This window comes from Montipora foliosa, chromosome 13, assembly GCF_036669935.1.
Source record: "Montipora foliosa isolate CH-2021 chromosome 13, ASM3666993v2, whole genome shotgun sequence".
NCBI lineage: Eukaryota > Metazoa > Cnidaria > Anthozoa > Scleractinia > Acroporidae > Montipora > Montipora foliosa.
The window spans coordinates 29,247,823-29,262,822 of NC_090881.1; the positions used below are offsets into that span (position 1 = coordinate 29,247,823).

Genomic DNA, 15,000 nt, shown 5'->3' on the forward strand with positions numbered 1-15,000 from the left:
GTTGTTTTCTTAATATAACTTAAAAGGTAGTAAAAGCTAGTATACATAATAATGTCTACTGCTAATTTCAATCGGTGCGGGAGTTTTCGGGATGACTAGCATCCCGTGAGCTGGTCGCGCGCATTCAGTAAGAACAGAGATTTGTAATGATAACCGTAAATAAATAGTTGACGATGTCCCTAAAGAGAAGAAGCCATTGAATGGTGAGAAATGAAGATAATACGCATGACAGACAAGATTTGAAGTGAAAGTAAACATAAAATCGACGGGGAAGAAGCTGAAAAAGTGTATAATCGAAGAAGGAGCCCTAGTATAGAGAAAAAGAAATATTCATAAGAAGAGAACGCCATTGAAGAACAAAGACAAAAGAAAAAATCATGAAGAACGAAGCCAATGGAGTAAACTGATCGACAAATAAGAACAACCATGTTACATTCGGTTAGAATCAGAAGACGAAAGTAGAGTTAAGAGCAATAAAGTAGAGCGGAAAAACCGCGAGGAGAAGAAATACTATAAATTGCGAAGAGGACGACGATAAACAGTCTGGGACGAAAATAAACGAAGTATAACTAGAAGAGGTACAAGAAGAACAAAGTAGAGTGAGAAAGAGCAAAGAAAAGCGAAGATAGACAAAGAAGATCCAAAAATGGTTGGCGTGATCGTCTAACTATTTCACTTTTGATTCTCTTTACCTGCACTCTTTTACATATCTTCTAAGGGGCTCAAGGAGTTTTTTCTGTTATCTTAGCTTTAGCAGTGAGCGTGGTGCACTCTCACACGCCTAGACCAAAGGGACTTATTGCTTTGGGCCCTTCTTTGCAAATCTCAAGAGACAGAGAAGAACGTGAAGAATAATCTGTGATTAAGAAGATGACAATGAATACCTCGGGAAAAAATCTCCCCATCACAAAAATAAGGCAGCAGATGACTTGGCTTTCGGGACAAGGGAGAGGCGAAAAAAATGGACGAGCAAACTCTAGGAAAATTCCCCAATTTTGTCTTTGTATCTAATCTTTTTCATTTTCACGAGGTCTTTTTCCAGGTCATGCTTTGGACTTAGTTCCTTAATGTTTTCAAAATATATAGAGCGGAAGTTTGAGAAATTTCTGTTGTGTTGCTGTCGGTTCAATTTTCTTTCTTGTGTTCTCGCCAACATCTTCTATACAAGCCTTTTTTCAATAATTAACGATCTTTCTTGATGACAGATGAAATTTTGAAAATCCACCATGGTAAAGTCTCCTTGTGTTGTCTTTTTTCCTATTCGTCTTGAAGACATTAACTGTACTTCCGGGTTCCCTTAGCTCAGTCACAGAACAAAGAAGAAGAGAAAACGACAAAAAAATCAACTTGAATAACAAGCAGCAAGCAGCAAGCAGCAAGTCAAATAATAAGCAGCAAGACAAATAAAAGTCACAAACAGGCAGCCCTTAACAAGCCCCTGAGAACTTGCGATTTCAGGTTTTAAACTGTTCCCTTCATTTAAGGACAAGTGAGCGCGTCATCAGGAGTATTGGAATGAAGAAAATTGGAGATACAAAGAAACATATCAAGATAAAGTGTAGCAGAAAAAAGAAACAGAACAAACGTGACAAATGAGAACAAGATCCTCAAACAGTTTAGCAGTCATAATACTAAAGATCATAAATTGAAACACGAAGTTAATCATTGTAATATAAAGTGGACTCTTAGCACATGGTGCGGGGGCTCATGAAACACTTGCTGTTCCATGGGCTGGTCGCATACCGTCAGTTGGTTTATGATTAATTAATAAAAACAGTTTATGTAAACGATTTCAGTAATGTAAGTGCAATCAAGACAAGAAGAAAGAGAAGAGATGAATTCCAGAAAGGATGAGAATGAAAGCTGAAGACGTCGCATGAACTGTTTACGATTATTTCATCTCTGGAAAATAAAAAGAATGGGCGAAATAACATGCAGTTATGATTGCACTTACGAGAAGATCGAGACAAAAATCACAAGTGTGGAAATCAGAAGAAAGCTGCATTCAAAGCAAGCCAAGTTTGGAGATAAATTTCATCGGCCGGACGCAATCGTCGAAAGGTGCCAAGAAATTAAATGACAATTCGCGAAATACTCACACCGGAAACTCCAGTTCAAGTGAAGAAAGTATCCGAGAAGGGCATGAAGTTAGAAGAACATAGTTGACTAGTACATACCAGTGAGACGAGAGGAAACTGAACTGCGTATACTGCTGCTCTCTCTGAACAAATCCAGGCATGGAATATCCTTCCCTTTTATGTTCGATGCATCAGTTGTCACGGAGTTTGGGTTGATGTTGCCTTTCCCCTTGTTAGGGTGCTGCAAATCTGATCATTTTGAATTCTATGCTCTTCCTCTATAGACTTGCTTAACACTGATTGGTGAAACACCTCGAAGCAGCATCTTCGTTCTCTATTCTTTTTTCTCACTCCTTGAGCCCTCCCAGATTAACCCTTGCCAATGTTATGAGGCTTTTGTACCGAGTTTCATCTCTTAATCTCTTTTTCAGTTGCTGGTATTCATCACTCAGTTGTAGGCACCGAAAAGGAGGCTACTCCTTTTATTTTCTCTGTTTTCCTTTCCTATTTTACCTTTTTGTGCACTTCAGCCCTTATTTCATTTTCCTGGTGCTATGCCCATCGGTGAAAGAAAAGCGTTTAATAAGTAATCTCGATTCATTCGGCAATCTGTTTCTGTTTCGTTTCCCTAACTTCTTATCGTTAATGGTCTAAAGGCTTCCCCTGGAAGACTGTCACTCACATACGACCTGCTCCACAGCCCTATTTAAGGTTTTTCTCAACTCCATTTCTATATATCTTTGTCCGTTCTTAAGCGGTAAGTTTTCGTCTTTACAATCTCTTGATGAGCCTTTCCTTTACACCTCATTGCTTTAGCTTTCCTTTCTCCTTTGATTCAATATCTGCCTATTTCTACTCTCTGTTGAACACATGCACACATACAATACAATTCTGATAATGAAGCATTGCTCACAATCTCTCTTGGAACACAACGATTCTCAATGATCCTATTTCCACACTCACTATCATGACACTTGTCACTCTGTCATCATCCTCATTATTGTCTTTCTATTTCACTGGGAAATTATCACCTTCAACAAGCTTATCATAAAAATGATGTCGATGATTATGTTTATCATCATCATCCTTATCAACATCATCATCCTTGCAAACACCATCATCACGATTTTGTCACTTACAGGTAAGCGGATGGTCATAAACTTCCTAATTAAATTTCATGACAATCGGTACATGCAGACACTACACTGATTATACGTCCGCCGGTTATGTTCGTTCACTTTTTCCTCCATGATTCGTGATTCGGTTGCCGTGATTCATCAGGATGTTTAAGTCCGCTCACATTCATTATTTCGCTGCACATTCCGACGTCACCGTCGTATGTGCATTGGAGACCTTTTATCGTAGGTATTAATCCCTTGAAAAGGAACTTTTAAATTGTCATCTTCATCATTATCGTCTACCTGTCAAATACGATGAGAAATCGTCATCGTCATCGTCATGATCTTTACAAACACCATCATCACGATTTTGTCAGTTACAGGTAAGCCGATGGTCATAAACTACCTAATTCAATTTCATCACAATCGATACATGTGGGACGCTACACTGATCATAAGTTCGTTCGTTATGTTCGTTTATTTTTCCGCCATGATTCGCTATTTGGTTTGATGTCTTCAGTCCGCAAACTTCCATTATTTCACCACACATTCGTCACCGTGGCATCTGCATCGGAGACATTTTGTTGTAAGTTTCGATCCCTTGAAAAGGAACTAATAAATCCGGCGTCTATCTGTCTACTACAATGAAAAATCATCATTGTCATGATCTTTACAAACACCTTTATCACGATTTTTTCAGTTACAGGTAAGCGGATGTTCCTAAATTACCTAATTCAATTTCATCACAATCGATACATGTGGACACTACACTGATTATACGTTCGTTCGTCATGTTCGTTTATTTTCCCCCATGATTCGCGATTCGGTTGGATGTTTAAGTCCGCACACGTCCATTATTTCGCCACACGTTCGTCACCGTGGCATCTGCATTGGAGGCATTTTGTCGTAAGTTTCGATTCCTTGAAAAGGAACTAATAAATTGTCATCTTCATCATTATCGTCTATCTGTCTACTGCAATGAGAAATCGTCATCGTCATCGTCATGATCTTTACAAATACCCTTTATCACGATTTTGTCAGTTACAGGTAAGCCGATGGTCATAAACTACCTAATTCAATTTCATATCACAATCGATACATGTGCACACTACACTGATCATACGTTCGTTCGTTCATTCGTTCGTTATGTTCGTTTATTTTTCCGCCATGATTCGCGATTTGGTTTGATGTCTTAAGTCCGCAAATTCCATTATTTCACCACACATTCGTCACCGTGGCATCTGCATCGGAGACATTTTGTTGTAAGTTTCGATCCCTTGAAAAGGAACTAATAAATCGTCTATTTGTCTACTGCAATGAAAAATCATCATCGTCATGATCTTTACAAACACCATACATTATCGCGGTTTTGTCAGTTGCAAGTAAGCCGATGGTCATAAACTACCTAATTCAATTTCATCACAATCGATACATGCGCACACATGTGCACGCTACACTGATCATACGTTCGTTCGTTCGTTATGTTCGTTTATTTTCCCCCATGATTCGCGATTCGGTTGGATGTTTAAGTCCGCATACGTCCATTATTTCGCCACACATTCGTCACCGTGGCATCTGCATCGGAGGCATTTTGTCGTAAGTTTCGATTCCTTGAAAAGGAACTAATAAATTGTCATCTTCATCGTTATCGTCTCTATCTGTCTATTACAACGAAAAATCATCATCATTACCTCGTTGAAATGGATGGATCGTCGTTAACTACCACATCGAAAGCATCACAATCGATACCCGGGAGCCTTTGATCGTAAGTTCGATGTGATTCGAAAACGTCAATCAGCTCACTGCCTCACAATTATCAGACTTTCCCACGCAATATTCAGGTAGACTTTGTCCTCTCGTTGCTTGAACTTCTTTCGTTATGTTCCTTTATTTTTCGGTCATGATTCGCTATTCGAATGCGCGCAATTCACCTGGATACCCGAGAAGACATATATCGATTATTTTGCTACACATTCGTCAATTTTGTCTGCAGAGGCATTTTAGCGTAAGTTTCGATCCCTTGAAAGTGTCTTAATTAATTTGTCATTGTCATCATCCAGATCATCAACGTCTTTCTACTAGTGTAATTCTTGGGAGACAATGATCATACGTTCGGTCCACATTTCCATCTGTTTTGATTTGACAATCGTGAAATCAACTAACTCACCGCTTCATCATCATTTAAACCACTAATGAGACGGTTCTTTGTAATAGCTGGATTTTGCCCTCTAATTGTTGCCTTCGTTCATTTTTTTCACTTATTCTCAATTCGATCACGCGCGCCGATTCATCTGGATGTCCATGTATTTCGCTACATGTTCGTCATCATGGTATATGCGTTACAAATGAACTTTCTCGGAGGCATTTTGATTGTAGGTATCCAGCACTGGTGGGTTTGTCGATATGCTTGCCTCAAATTCCATGGTTTATCCTGCGTTTCATTCACGCAGTGATGCCTTCTGAGGACGGTAGTTTGCTATAAGATAACTTGTTATTTGAACTGAGTTTTGTATGATCCAGAATGCGCTGTAAGTGTAACTGCACTCCCTTTTACCTTCTCTTATTTGTCAAGACATCGTCCTTTCTTTGCGCAATTGTCATCGTTACAAAGGAATTCGCCTAATCCGAGTGGGGAGCGCGGATTTAGATTGGCATGTGTCCTAATTCCGTTTCGTATTGAATGGAGGGTTACAACTGTAAGAAAGACTGTTCCATTTTCCCTTCGCTGGTGGTTTGGTTATCTTCTGCAATTTTATCTTCTCCTTCCCTTCGCATCTTACGTTTGACCTTCATGAAGTCGCGAGTGAACTGAAACTTTTCTGCTGCCTTCTTACCTTGAATTTCTTGGTCTTTCGTCTTTGTAATGGATGTTTCAATTGACCCCAGTTCTTTCCTCTAGGCTTCAATTTTGGGACCAAATGACTGGCTCGATTACTTCTTTCTGTACAAGAGCCGCATCTTTCCCCGCCCTCCCCTTATTGTAAATGTACGTATCAGTTTTGTTCGTTTGTGTCCGTGTTGTGTGTATCGTGTGGAGTGTGTGTGAGTGAGTGAGTGAGTGAGTGAGAGAGAGAAAGAGAGAGAGAGCGCGTGCGCGCCACGCCTGCATAATTTAAATTAACATTTAATTTAATTATAGTTTTAATGATTTATAGATTCTGTTATATTTCCTGTGATATTTCATTTATGCTACTCTTGATCTTTTGGAGCTTTTGAGAGATTGTTGCAGGTTATTATTCATATAGAAAAGGAAAGGGGTCTTGGCTGTGAACAATTCTGTCTGCGTGCCGGAAAAAAATTTGGTAAGCGAATCCCTTGTTTTGAGGAAAGTGAAAGTAAAGTCATTAAAACTTGTTTCGCAAGTCAGCCCTACTGCAAAAACCAAGACCACTAAACGAGAAATAACTAACTTAACTGGTTATAAGACACAGTCATTTCATTGATTCAACTCCTTTATCCAGGTAGCGCAAAAGCGTATTGGACATCACAATCAACTGAAAGCCGTGGCAGTACTTGAAAAGGTAGGAAGAAAGACTCTCAGAAAATAATTCAGATAAATCCCGCGACCAATTCATCGGCGAGATCACTAATCCAAACTGAGACCGACGTACTCTGATACCCTTACGCGGTGACTAACTAGGGTTGGCAGCTTGACTTAACAATACTCAAGGAACACCCGACAAAAACTACTGGGAAAAATATGCTGCTGCAAGGAATTGTCGTTTTTCTTTGCAGACTTTTTCCAATTCCGATTTTTCGATTAGGGTTTGGGATATTCAGATGGGCAAAAAATCATGGAATAACTTAGATAAATGCCAAGAAACAATTATTCGCTACAGGATCCAATGATAAAAAACTAAGAGCTTAAGATTACTTTGTAAATTATATTTCCTCTCAGTTGAAAAAAGAAGGAAAAGATGGCTTTAAAAGGTACAGAGATCGAAGCTTTCCGGAGTTGAAGAAGGGGGAGTTCTGCTATCAGCTGTGCTAAAAGGTATGTACTTTGTAAGTGAATAACATCATTCTCAAAATCTCAAAAACTGTGAACGATAACCCTCTTCATTGTTCTATGCTCAGTGATTGTTCGACTTACTAAGCGTTTCGTAACCTAGAATTGGAAACCAGTGTTTACTGTTAGAATTAACACACGACCTTTTTTCGTAGTCTGCTAAGTCGATATCTCCAAAGAACGCCTATAAAGGAAGAGACGGCGGAGAACGGTAAACACAACTTTCTCCATGAACAACAGTTGGTGTCTTGAAGGGAAATGCTGCTGCAGTATTCACAGGTATGAAAATCTCAATTTTCTGACTTCTTGAATTTAGTAACCACCTTTGATCACTGGATAACCATCGGCTATTCGCTTTTTTCATTAACCCCATAATACAGTTCATTTTCGAGGGTTATTTGCATCAAAACAATGGATATCCAGTTCACTGAAGCACAGTCCCAAGAGTAATTAACTTGTATTGTTTTTATGTAAAGACCGCCCCCCCCCCCCCTCCAAAACGTACTGCAATATGAAATGGAGAAAATAATCAATACCTATTTGTCTAAAAATCCTACCACGACAATCAAGGATGCTTCAGATAAAGGAATTTTCAAACCTTTCCTTTCAAAAAGACATTTTAAAAAGGTAATGATTGGCATCTCATGCTCTATAGCTAATGAATTATTTTTTAAACATTTTACGATCATAATTCGCTCGTACGGTTTGGTTTACTCCTGGTACAGATTATGCGACAATACTCTAAAGATTAGATCATTTGTTTTGTTCTTTAAAAAAAAGTGTATTTGAGGAGGAATATGGAAAAAATTGGGAGAAATAATATGGTAAATACTGCCTCGTCATGTACATCTCGGAGGCAAAATGCCCGGGGGGGGGGGGGGTACTCCCTTATAAGGGCTTAATGGGGACGTGCGGCCAGCCAGGGTATGTTTCTCGGGATTTTTGTCTTGAACAGGGTATCGAATTTATAATTTTTTGTCTTAATCAGGGTATCGATTTATCAAATTTTGTCTTAAACTGGGTTAAATGTCTTAAACAGGGTATCAAAAATCGGAATTCTGTCTTAAAATGGGTAGGAAAATCAGCGATAGTTGTCTTAAACAGGGTCAGGGTATGAGGGGCCGCGCCGCACCTCCCCAACCAGGGATACATCGAGTACCCCCCCCGGGGCAAAATGTTTAAACAGCCGTTACAACAACTCCAGTACTAGGTCCGCGTAAAGGCGTTTTCATACAAAGAATTGTGATTGGCAGGAAAGGTCTGCTTTCGTGGAAAAATCCACCGAAAAGTAACTCAGTCTGTGAAAACACCGTTCCTCAAATATAATAAAGTTGTACGCTCCTAATTATGGCCTCCTGACACGGTATATTTCAAGTCTAATTTCCAGCTATCTACTTCATATTTAGCCAAGAATTATGCCCGTCATTATACAGTGCAAAGGGCCACCAATGTTCCTCGAGAGGACAACACCGGCATGCAGTCTCCGACTCATACTTTGCTAGATGAAGGTGTCAGTGGTTCTACAATGAACTTTAAACAATTTTCACATTTGATCATTACCGTTAAAAAGAAAGAAATGTAGAGTTTTTGGTTGAATTTTATTGATAAGACTTAATCTTAATCTATCAGATAGCCAACTAGGATCTACTGCTGATATCACTCGTAATTTCTTGTCAAAAGACTGATCCAATACATCTAAGGGTTTGAAAAATATCAAAGTCGTCGGATAACTACAGAATTGAGGGTGCATTTTGATGCTAGCCTTACTCATTTAAACCTCACTTAAAGTATTAAAAACGACTGATGCATCAACTAAAAAAGGTTCGAGTGTGAAATAAAAGGAATGAAAAATAAATATGAAGAATAATAAGTAAATATAAGTAAGAGGAAAAAAGTAAGAATGGTGTAAAAACATCGGAAAATATGATAATACTCACGCATTTACAACACCTTATTAGCGAGTAGAGAGTTGTTTTATCTTGCGATCGCGACGGGATAGCAAACGGGCGTTTGCAATATATCAAGGGTTAATAACAAGGTTATATAACCTTGTGATATGATAGCATGCGCGCGTTCGCGAGCAATTTACAAATAAACAAGTAAATGATATTATTGTCTTATTAGACAAGTTGAGGCTAACAATATCATAATACAAGATGGCAAATCCACTTGTGAATTATATCATTCGATACTATGGTGCGTGCGCCTTTCATACAACTTACATATAACGTCAAAGTAAGGGGGTTAATAATAACACGCGTCATGAGATGATAATGTGCGCGCCTGAGTAAACCACATACGAGTAAATGATTATTGTTTCAGTGTAAAAATGTCATACGATATAACTGTGCGCGTGCATATCAGTAAAAACCTGACCAATGAATAAGTAGTAGATGTTTGTAATATCTTATCAGTATTTCATGGCGTATGCTTATCGGCACCCAGCTTGCAAGTGATTTAGAAAGTAGAAGGGAAAATATCATACGACATGATCGCAGACGCAGCTTAGCAAGCAACCTGTACGTATATCATCAATCACAGGGTAATAATATTTTGCGATGCGATGGAGTGCGCGCTCTTTAAACAACTTACGAATGAATTACGTAAGGGGCATAATATCATAATACGATAGTGCGCGTGTCATAAGACAAGCACCATACGAATAAAAACGTATCATTACATGGCCTGCGCATGTTGCATACTACTGATAAATAAGTAGAGGGTGATAAGACATGCATTACCATAATGGTAATTATGGTAAACGCGCGTGTGAAAAACCTGATGCCAATAACATCAAAAGAAATGACAGTGTTCGCATTAGCAAACAAGTTGAAAGTATATATAGAGGGTAATAATATAATAGTGCATAAATTATTAATCAACTTGCGTATGAAGAAGTACATGGTAAAAAAAATAATCATATTATGGTCTATATCTTGCGATATGATGGTGCACGCTTTTTAAACAACTTACAAAACCTTTTAAGCAAAGGGTGGTAATTTCATATGGCATGATGGTGTGCGCGCGTTGGTAAATAACTTGAAAGTGAACAATTAAAGAGTACATTCTAAAAATATCATAGGATATACTTGTGTGCGCGCGCATCAGAGGACAACTTAAAACTTGACAAGTAGTCTAGACGTTTAAACTATCTTATTATCAAATGGCTTTTGCACACAAAACATTTTTTAAATGTAGAAATAAAGGGACATGATATAATGACCTAAGGAGAGGGGCATAATATCACATGACTTTACAGCGAGCGTGCATCAGTAGATAAGTCAAATATGAATAAAAATATGGTAACAAGATCTCATCATGAAATGGTCTGTGTGTGCTGCATATTAACGATAATTAAAAAAAGAGAGTAATAATGTAATACATGAAGGTGTGCGCGCGTTATATGCTGGTGAATAATTTTATTAGAGGGTACAGTGTAAAAATATCATCAGATCATGGGATATAATTGTGCGGGCGCATCGGTCAACACCTTACAAGTGAGCAAGTAGATGTTGAACATTTTATTAGTATTATTTTAATGACATGTGTGCATCAGCATATGGGTTTTGAGTAATTTAGAAACCAGGGGGAAAATACCGGTATTATGCGACATGAAGGCAAACGTGTCTTAGCAAGGAACTCATATCTAAATAATTAACTCGCGATTGATAATGTTAAACAATATGATGGAGTCCGGGCTTTTAAAAAGATTTTAACGAATGACTCACTGAAGGGGGATAATATCATGACATGATAACGCGCGTAAGTTAACAACTTACACATGAATAGTTATTAGCTGATCGAAAAACTTTATAGTGCAGTGCCAGTACTTTTCTAACAAGAGTGATAATATCACTTGACTTAATAGCGTGCACGCGTAAGAAATGACATCACAATACTGTACGCGCATTGGCAAGCAACGTATGTAAACAATTACATGGTTCTGGAAGTTTATCAGCAAATAGCCAGCGCGCATTAACTATTTATAAGTAAGTAACGAATAATGGTATCATAGGGCGCGTCTGCACACAACTTCTATAGAGGACATTACCTGGCCGCGAGGAGATACGAAATTTGTCTTCGAGTGTTGAAAAATATTTCACGAGTGAGCGCAGCAAACGAATGAAATAAATCTCAACACGAGAAGACAAATTTCGTATCTTCAAGCGGCCATGTAATATTCTATTTATCATATGAACACCAATGAAACAATAAATCATTTCACGAACCATAGCAACAGTGATCTTTTCACGTTTGAAAATAACACGTTATCTTCATGCCTTAGAAAAGATCATAATATAAACGATGCACGTGTCAGCAAACAACCAACTTGTAAGTGAGTGAAGGGGGATAGCTTTAGCGGCTTCCATGGCGTACTCGCATAAACGTAATTGTATTCTACGATAAGATGATGTGAACGCAATTAACTAAATAAGTTGAATGTCACACGATATTATGGCGCGCGCTTTACCAAACAATATATGACAACGCATGCGCGTTTGGTAACAAATCTCACATGATAGTAAATTTGCGAAAGCTATTTAAGGGACTGCACGCGTTATCCAAAAACTTTCTGGTATCGAAGTCGGAACTTATGAAATACATGATATGGGCAAGATATAATATTAAGCAAAATGAAGAGCGTGCCGCATTAAGAAGATTATATTTTTTGGGATACTAGTAGTGAAAAAAAGTGAATAATACATGAAACACCGGCGTGAGAAAGTTAAGAAACCCCTTAGCGTTTTATTATACTAAGGTGATAAGACCATAAGAGATAATAAGGGGTGCAAAATAGGCAAAGATGTGATACAAGCACTAGAAAAATATAAGATAAAAGCTTAAAACTTTAAAATAAACAGGTATTATAACCCACCAAGGCCAGAGTCAAAATTCACCCTCAAAGGATAGTATCAATCTGTAGGTGCCTAATGCTCGACCATGCCAACAAGAATATAAACAAGTCAGGACTCTTTTTCACCTTCGAAGTTTATTAGTGCAAGAGAAAGATGGATCAGTTTTTTCCAGAATCAGAATGAGTGCCTTTGTTTAGATATAAATGTATAAACAGGTATTTTTAGTTATAGTTTTTGCTTTCCTCTTTTCTTAATTTGTTTCTATTTAGTTATGGTTTACATTTAGGCAAAATATTTTCTGACCCAGCCCGGGAGGTCCTTGATTGAGGGGTTCAGCTGGCCCGGGGTTTTCCTCCAAGGAGCAAGTGGACGTACAAGGAGGTTTTTCACCCAGCTGTTGTTCCACAACTCCTCTCTTATTTGCAATTAACTAGTTTGAGGGAAGACTAACATAGACTTAGGTAATTATACGGGAATATAGAACGGTGCTTTTCCTGTATCCAAAAGAACATGAATAAAAAGTAGACTTAAATGCAAAATTTATTCCTTGTCGTTGCATTATAGGGATGTACTTTAAAAAGGAGTTTTAAAAAGGATGAGAGTATTGCTGGGAAGGATGGGAAACTATTTGCTTGGCAACAGGCAAAAGGATGAGTGAAAAATGATAATTCCCACCTCTATAAACCATTGTGTACCCTTACATACTCCTATACACACTTGCATACCCATGTACACCCTGTATACCTCTAGAGAGCCTTGCCATATTTCTGTATATCCCTGTTTATTAAATTCTCAACCTCGGATAATGCATTTCGCGTGCTCTGATTGGTTCACTCAATCTCGGTTATCAGCTCATATACCTTGGTTTGATATGGTAAATGATTGCGTTAAGCGTTGCTAAACTAAAAATGTTTTCGCCGGAATGCGAAATTACTCTTTGAATAAAGCAAAAAAGGAGAAAAAAAAACTTTTTTTGTGGATAGTTTGGATCAATTCCGACGTTTAGAAGTACGCGAAAAGGCAAGGAATGTTTTTGTGATGAGCGTGCGTCTGTCTGACAACAAGGTATTACACAACATCGCATCAGTTCTCATCAAGTTTTTTTCGATTTCGCTCGGATTTGCTCGCTTTTTCCGCTCGTATTTCGTACTTCCAAATTTTTGGAGTTGAAGGAATTTAATAAAACAATTATTCCATTCGCGCTTGTTGGTTATGAGACTGTATACCAGTCTATATGCCCTTGTAGAGTCTTGTATAATGTCATATACACCTCTAGAGCCTTGTATGCCTATACACACCCTTCTAAACGTCTTTAATATATACTTGACTCCTGGTTATTGCATATTAAGCTTTCTGATTGGCTCGCCAAATCCTGATTAACAGTGAATAAACGAGGTTTTATCTTATACAGAAAGCAGTGTGCCCAGTGTTTGTGTGTTTCTGCTTCATAAAATTAGCAAGGAAAAACCTCGTCGTGAAGTATTTACTGAAACAATAATTATTATTCTCTTCGTGCTTATTGGATATGAGGTGATTATAGCCAACAAGGCAGGTAGTGCCAAGTTTGCCTGTGACCAGGCTCCGCAGTTGGGGTTAAAGAGCGAAAAGGAACATGGCGAAAAAAAACAAATGGGCCATTTCCAAGTTGCTGTTTGTCTCGATTTCGAAGTGAGTCTTAGTGTTCAGCTATTGTAAGGGAAATGAGTTTGATTTGCATAAGAATATGCAACTCACTGCCATTTGAATGGTTGTGCACTATGACTCGCTTTGAAACTGAGGCAAACAGCAACTCTGAAACGAGCTATTGGTGAGCGAACCGCGCTTGTTTGGACACTCCTCGCCTCCCCCAGTCCCTCCCTCGGCTCGCTTCACTCGCCGGTTTTTTTTGCCACCTTCTTTTTTGGCTGCATGACCCCAACGGCGGAGCTTGGTCCCAGTGAGTATTGAGAGTATCATTCTTGCCACCCCTTTATATACTTAAGAATTATTCGCTGAAGGCGAAGTGATTATCGGTGAATATTCACCGAGACGAAGTCGAGGTGAATATTCACCGATAATCACTGAGCCTGAGGCGAATAATTGTTTTAGTATAAATACACAGGTGATTTTTCAAAAAAGAGAAAAAAAAAACATCTCAACTCGAAATCATCTTCACTTACAGTGGCAAAACGACCACTGGCAGCCATTTTGTCCCTCGAGGTGATTATCGGCTGATAATCCGAGATAGCAAGCCAATGAGAGCGCACGATTTTGTATAATCACCTGTGTATTTATACTAAATCCTTTTATTAAATTCTCAAACTCAGATAATGCATTTCGCGTGCTCTGATTGGTTCACTAAATCTCGGTTATCAGCTCATATACCTCGGTTTGACCTTATATGGTAAATGATTGCGTTACGCGTTGCTAAACTAAAAATGTTTTCGTCGGAGTGCCAAATTTCTCATTGAATAAAGCCAAAAAGGAGAAAAAAAACTTTTTTTGTGGAAAGTTTGGATCAATTCCGACGTTTAGAAGTACGCAAGAAGGCAAGAAATGTTTTTGTGATGAGCCTACGTCTGTCTGACAACAAGGTATTACACAACATCGCATCAGTTCTCATCAAGTTTTTTTCGATTTCGCTCGGATTTGCTCGCTTTTTCCGCTCGTATTTCGTACTTCCAAATTTTTGGAGTTGAAGGAATTTAATAAAACAATTATTCCATTCGCGCTTGTTGGATATGAGACTGGTTATAGCCAACTCGGCGCTACGCGCCTCGTTGGCTATTTACCATCTCATATCCAACGCGCGCTTGTGGAATAATTGTTAATTACGCCAGAAAGCGAAATTTCTTTCGGTATAAAGCAAAAGAAAAACGTTTTTGTGGAAAGTTTGGATCACTTTCGAAGCTTAGAGATACGCGAAAAGGTAAGAAATGTTTTTGTGATGAGCCTGCGTC

General features: G+C 38.5%; 1 long non-coding RNA gene across 1 annotated transcript; it reads left to right on the top strand.

Moving 5' to 3' along the window:
• The first annotated feature begins 4,172 nt into the window (after positions 1–4,172).
• Positions 4,173–12,767, top strand: LOC137983682 (uncharacterized). Its single transcript, XR_011118994.1, has 5 exons — positions 4,173–6,498; positions 6,658–6,717; positions 7,095–7,190; positions 7,361–7,484; positions 8,612–12,767. It is a non-coding gene; the product is annotated as an uncharacterized lncRNA (long non-coding RNA).
• Positions 12,768–15,000: the final 2,233 nt, after the last annotated feature.